Source organism: Rhineura floridana, chromosome 4, assembly GCF_030035675.1.
Source record: "Rhineura floridana isolate rRhiFlo1 chromosome 4, rRhiFlo1.hap2, whole genome shotgun sequence".
NCBI classification, from domain to species: domain Eukaryota; kingdom Metazoa; phylum Chordata; class Lepidosauria; order Squamata; family Rhineuridae; genus Rhineura; species Rhineura floridana.
This window is the reverse complement of record NC_084483.1, coordinates 208282517-208288521: the sequence shown is the minus strand read 5'-3', so window position 1 is coordinate 208288521 and position 6005 is coordinate 208282517.

The following is a 6005-nucleotide window of genomic DNA, read 5'->3' as shown; positions in this document are numbered from 1 at the left end:
TCTTTTTGAGACCCATGGGCATATTTTTCTTTGTTTAAAAATATGTTTTTAACCTTTATTTAACCTTCCTCCCAGCAGAAGTCTAGAGCGGCAAACAAAAGCACTAAAAACACTTTAAACATCATTAAAAAATACACGTCTGTGTCAGAATTGCTTAATATGTTTTTTAATAATGTTTGTAACCCTTTTAAAAAAGTTTTTAAATGTTTTTAATGCTGTTTTGTCTTAATGTATTTTAATATTTGTTTTTATGATGTTTTAAAGTGTTTTTAGTGCCTTGTTTGCCGCCCTGGGCTCCTGCTGGGAGGAAGGGCAGGATATAAATAAAATAAAATAAAAATAAATAAATTTGGGATTTCAGAGAACTCCATGGGCATCAAGCTCTGTGCTTGCTTCTTTCCCCCCCTTCTTGGGTTAATCTCCCCATACCCCAGACGGAGAGAAATCTTTCTCATGCACACACACGAATGCATGCACACATTTCACTTTTTCTTGGATAACATTTGGATCTAACAGAATTAAAATGGGTCTTCTTGAATTTGCATGATTTTGGCAAGTTAAAGCTTACTGTGGTAGACTGCACAGGAAAAGTCACAGAGCCAGGGCTTGCTAGCATCACAAAAAAACCATTGATCCAAGGTACAGATCCTCAAGGATCTTCATGATTTTTTTTACACTGGATGATAACAAAATGACCAACAAACCACAGAACACACCTGTGGACAAAGAGGGGACCCCCTGTAAAAATTATACACACATATGTTACTCTCAGATTATATACATATGTGTTACTTTCAAGAGAGCCAGTGTGGTGTAGTGGTTAAGGTGTTGGACTACAACCTGGGAGACCAGAGTTCGAATCCCAACATAGCCATGAAGCTCACTGGGTGACCTTGGGCCAATCATTGCCTCTTGGCCTCATGAAAACCCTATTCTAGGGTTCACCATAAGTTGGAATCAACTTGAAGGTGGTACATTTACATTTTTACTGTCCAACACACATCTCAGGTTCACATTTTTGCGTCAGTGCAAAACTCACCAAATTTGTGATTTTTACAGTGCAATGGAGACAGATGTGATCAGCACTTTGACAGCAGCTTGGGACAGGGAAGCAGGTGAACTGATGAAAAATTATGCAATTTCAAGAGGATTCAATTTAATACATCTGGGATGTCCACGTCCACATCTTCTCTCTCTTTCTGGCACTCCATTCTCCCACTTTCTCCTTTTGGGCATTCCATTCTCATTCTCCCCCCCCACACACACACTGCATCACCCCACTTCCTCCTCCTGTTTCCCAGATCACTCCCCTTTCTTTCCTAGCCTCCTCTCTTCCCCCCCCCCCCAATCCTCTTGGTCACTCCACTTTCTGTTCAGCTGTTCTGGTGCAGATCTGAGCCTTGAAAGCACATAGAGCTGAAAGAGCGAGTGGGAAAGAGCACCAGTTCTTCCAAACTTCCTCCTTGAGCGCTATGTACTTTTCAAGGGTGGGGAGGGGTGTGGTGAAGTCCAGAAGCTTCACAGGTGGCAGGGGGAAGTCCAAAAGGTTATTACCTCAGCTCTAGAGACTCATATGAACATAAGACACCCCACACCCACTGGATCAGACCAAAAGCCTATATGTTCTCCCAGTGGCCAACTGGGCCACCAACTTAACATTTTAAAATGCCTGGGCAAACAAATTTGTTTTGACATGATGTTGAAATGATTGCTACACTGGCAACAGTCATATACCTATGGGGTTGGGACCACTAGCAACTGCCCAGTCTCTCTTCCCTCGGGGGTGGGTATGGGTAAGTGTTGGAATAGCAGAACTGTTTCAAAGGAACAGTGAATTTGGAGGTACCAGCTGCATAACGTTTAACATATCTCAATACTAGGTGTAATAATTATTCTCAAGAACTGGATTAGGGATTAGATTTGTTCTAAACTGTTATTGTTAAATAAATTGTTATTTATTTAGTATTATTAGAGCTCTGCTTTATGGTGTGAAATCACAAAAAGGGGCCCTGCCCCAAGAAGCTTACAATCTAGAATTCCTTGTGTGCGAGTCAGAGGATAGGAAAGGGCAATACTGCTCATTTGCTACCGGGCCAAGTTCAAGGTTCTAGTTTTGGTGTACAAAGCCCTATACAGCTCGGGACCAGGATACCTCAAAGACCGTCTTACCCCTTATATACCCAGCCGATCACTGTGCTCTGCAGGTGAGGGCCTCCTGCAGATACCATCTTATCAGGAGGTCCATTCTGCCAAACATAGGAAACGGACCTTTAGTGTGGCTGCACCTATTATTTATTTATTTATTGCACTTGTATACCACCCCACAGCCGAAGCTCTCTGGGCGGTTTACAGCCACCTACCCTGTGGAATTCCCTCCCTTTGAATATTAGGCAGGCGCTATCTCTGCTATCTTTTTGGTGCCTTTTGAAGACTTTCCTCTTTCAACAAGCCTTTTAGGTTTAGACCTATCCCAGTCTGCGTCTGTTAGAATTACTTAATATGTTTTTAATAATGTTTTTAACCCCTTTTTTAAAGTTTTTTTTTAATGTTTTTAACGCTGTTTTGTTTTAATGTATTTTAAGGTCTGTTTTTATGATGTTTTAAAGTGTTTTTAGAGCTTTGTTTGCCGCCCTGGGCTCCTGCTGGGAGGAAGGGCGGGATACAAATTAAATAATAAATAAATAAATACTGTAGTATGAATATACTCAGACACAGTGGTATATACTTCGGGTTGTTTCACCTGAGGATAAAGAAAGAAACTAAGGGCTTCAGAGAGAAGGGATTTTGAGAAGGGACTTGAACTTTAGAATCCAGGCAGCTGAAGCTATAAAAAAGTAGAGTGCTTCTAAACATGCACAATGCCTTTTCCTCATCAGTGAGGCGTGGCAAACAGTACGCTACTCACACATCTGGAATTTGGGAGAAGTCCGGAGGAGGACCTGGACCTGTTTCCTTCATAGTTGTGTAGCAGAAGAAATTCCAGCGGGTGCAGCTTTTTCTCATCCCTGAACAGCAAACCACAGCCGCCAAGCCCAGATGCCTGCCTTTGCAGCTGGTCATTTATTCAGGTGGGAGGATGTGTATGTATGTTTGAGCACTAATACCTCCATCAATTCAGCACTGGCCACTGCCCCTTTGCAGACTCATTTATTGTTAGCTGCTAGCCAGCAGCATGTGGTTCAGTTTCCTTTGTTGGGGTTTTATGACACAGGACTACTCTGTCACTAAGGAACACAGGGTGTGGCAATGCAGTAAATGACATGGCAAGGCACTTCTTCAGAGAAGAAAGTGGATTGTCTGATCCAGGAAGGGGAAAAAAGCATTAAAATGATCAGTTATATAATTTTGTTAGAGGTTTTTTTACTGCATTCCCAAAACATGGAAATCAAGGATTTGGGCTACATTGACTGCAGAACCATAAAGAAAAAAATATTATGGAATGGCACAGAGAAATACAGACCTGGGATAGAGGGTAGTTAAGTTTCAAAAGACTGCAGACAACCAATAGCTGCACTCTGGCCATTAATGTTTAAGTTTCAATCAGAAGAAGGTTGTTAAAATGTATAGGATGTTTACAACATCTCAAACAGCCATGGGGAGGAAAAGAAACAGGGTTCAAAACAGAGTTGTATAAATCTAGGAGGATATCTTATGATTTGATCAGTTAGAAAGAAGATAGTAAACCTAAGAAAAGCTCATCATTGACATATCATACTGGCCCTAACACTTACTGCATTATAGAGCTATTATAAAGATTAATAAGGCAGGTCAGCGTTATTATCCCCATATTGCAGATGGGACAGAGGCAGAGAATGAGAAGCTTGATATTCAAACCAAGGACATTCTGGTCAACTTAAGCTACTTAAGAGTTACACGTAAGAATTTGGAAATGTAAAGGAAAAGTGTCACCTAGTGAAATTCTCCATCCTGATTTTCAAGATACAGAAAGCCTCTAAGCACCACAGTTGTTACTATGTGCCTTCAAGTCGATTCTGACTTATGGCGGCCCTATGAATCAGTGACCTCCAACAGCATCTGTCGTGAACCACCCTGTTCATATCTCGCAAGTTCAGGTCTGTGGCTTCCTTTATGGAATCAACCCATCTCTTTGGTCTTCCTTTTTTTCTACTCCCTTGTTTTTCCCAGCATTATTGTCATTTCTAGTGAATCATGTCTTCTCATTATGTGTCCAAAGTATGATAACCTCAGCTTCATCATTTTAGCTTCTAGCGACAATTCTGGTTTAATTTGTTCTAACACCCAGAGGATCTGTTTAAAATGCAGCAGCTTTTGCATATGGCTTAACATAGCTACCAATACAATCTTTTTCTTTTGAACCTCACCAGAGGTCCTGATCTCTGATCCCCTCCTAAAGACACCAGCCACCAGTTCTATTATCAGCAACGGAGGCCCTATTGGTTGTGCCATCACTGGGGGCTGCCTGGTTGGCAATGACCCATGACAAGGCCTTCTCAGTGATGGTTCCCCATTTGTGGAGTGCCCTCCATAATGAGATAAGAACATAAGAAGAGCCTGCTGGGATCAGGCCAATGGCCCATCTAGTCCGGCATCCTATTCTCACAGTGGCCAATCAGTTGCCCATTGGAAGCTCACAAGCAGGACCTAAATGCAGAGTACTCTCCCCTCCTAGTTTCCAGCAACTGGCATTAGGAAGCATACTGCCTCCGACTATGGAGACACAGCATAGCCAGTAGCCATGAATTTGTCTAATCCTCTCTTAAATCCATTGTGGGAGCCAATTACATAATAATAATAATAAAATTTAATTTGTGTCGCCTATCTGGCCGATGGTTTAACTATGTGCTGTGTGAAGTAGTTTTTTTTCCCCCTGTCCTAAATCTTCCAACATTCACCTTCATTGGATGTCCACAAGTTCTGTTATGAGGGAGAACAGCATTTCTCCATCCACTTTCTTACACAATTTTATACACTTAAATCATGTCACCTCTTACTCGCAGTGCCAGATTTATCAGCAAGCCAGGTAAGCCATGGTTTAGGGCCTCACATTATGAGGGGCCTCTATATACGTTGGGAGATAACTAAGAAGTGTCACATTGAAATTGCTTTGGCTTAAATAACCTTTCATATAAAATCCACCACCAAAATTTGAAACCCTGACCTCTCCATCCCAATAACTTCCCTTCCAGGGATTGCTTGCATTATCCACAGGTTGCCCAACCTCACCTCAGGCCTCGAGAGAAGACAGTGGGAACTAGCCTACCAACACATTCTAAAGTCCTGGTCCATGCCAGGCATAATTTTCATTAATCACCTCCTCACTCACCACTTTCCCACAACTTTTTTTTTCTTTTTTGTGGTATGGGGTCTCTGAATCTTGGCATCAGGACTTCAGCATGTCTTAACCCGGCCCTGCTTACTCCTGAACTAAAAAGCTCCATACGTTGCAACCTTTCCTCATTGGGGAGTCTCTCCATCCCCTTGATCATTTTAGTTGCTCTTTTCTGAACCTTTTCCAGCTCTAGAGTATCATTTTTGAGGTGAGGCAACCAGAACTGTATGCAGTATTCCAAATACAGCTGCACTATATAACAGCATTATGATATCAGGAGTTTTATTTTCAGTACCTTTCCTAATGATCCCTAGCATGGAATTTGCATCAGTCTCCCTCACTATTCAGACATTTGATGCCTGAAAGCCCTGACCACTCTAAAATTATTAGTTTGAGAGTAGGTGATTACTTTTAGGAGTTTTTAACTGCTTACGGAAAGTTGTTTTTAGAAGGCTGTTTAACTGTTTTATTTTTTTAGTATTGATATGTTTGCCACGCTGGGCGCCTTTGGAGGAAGGGGCAGAATATACATGTAATAATATTAGTAAGACCCACCATCACTGGGTAAGACAGCAAATTTATTTCAGTGAGACTTGTGCCCCAGTAAATGTCAAGATTGCAGTGTAGCTTCAGGATTTCTAAAAGGTGTGTTGAACATATAAAACAGCAAGTATCAGTTTTCAAGTATCCTTCT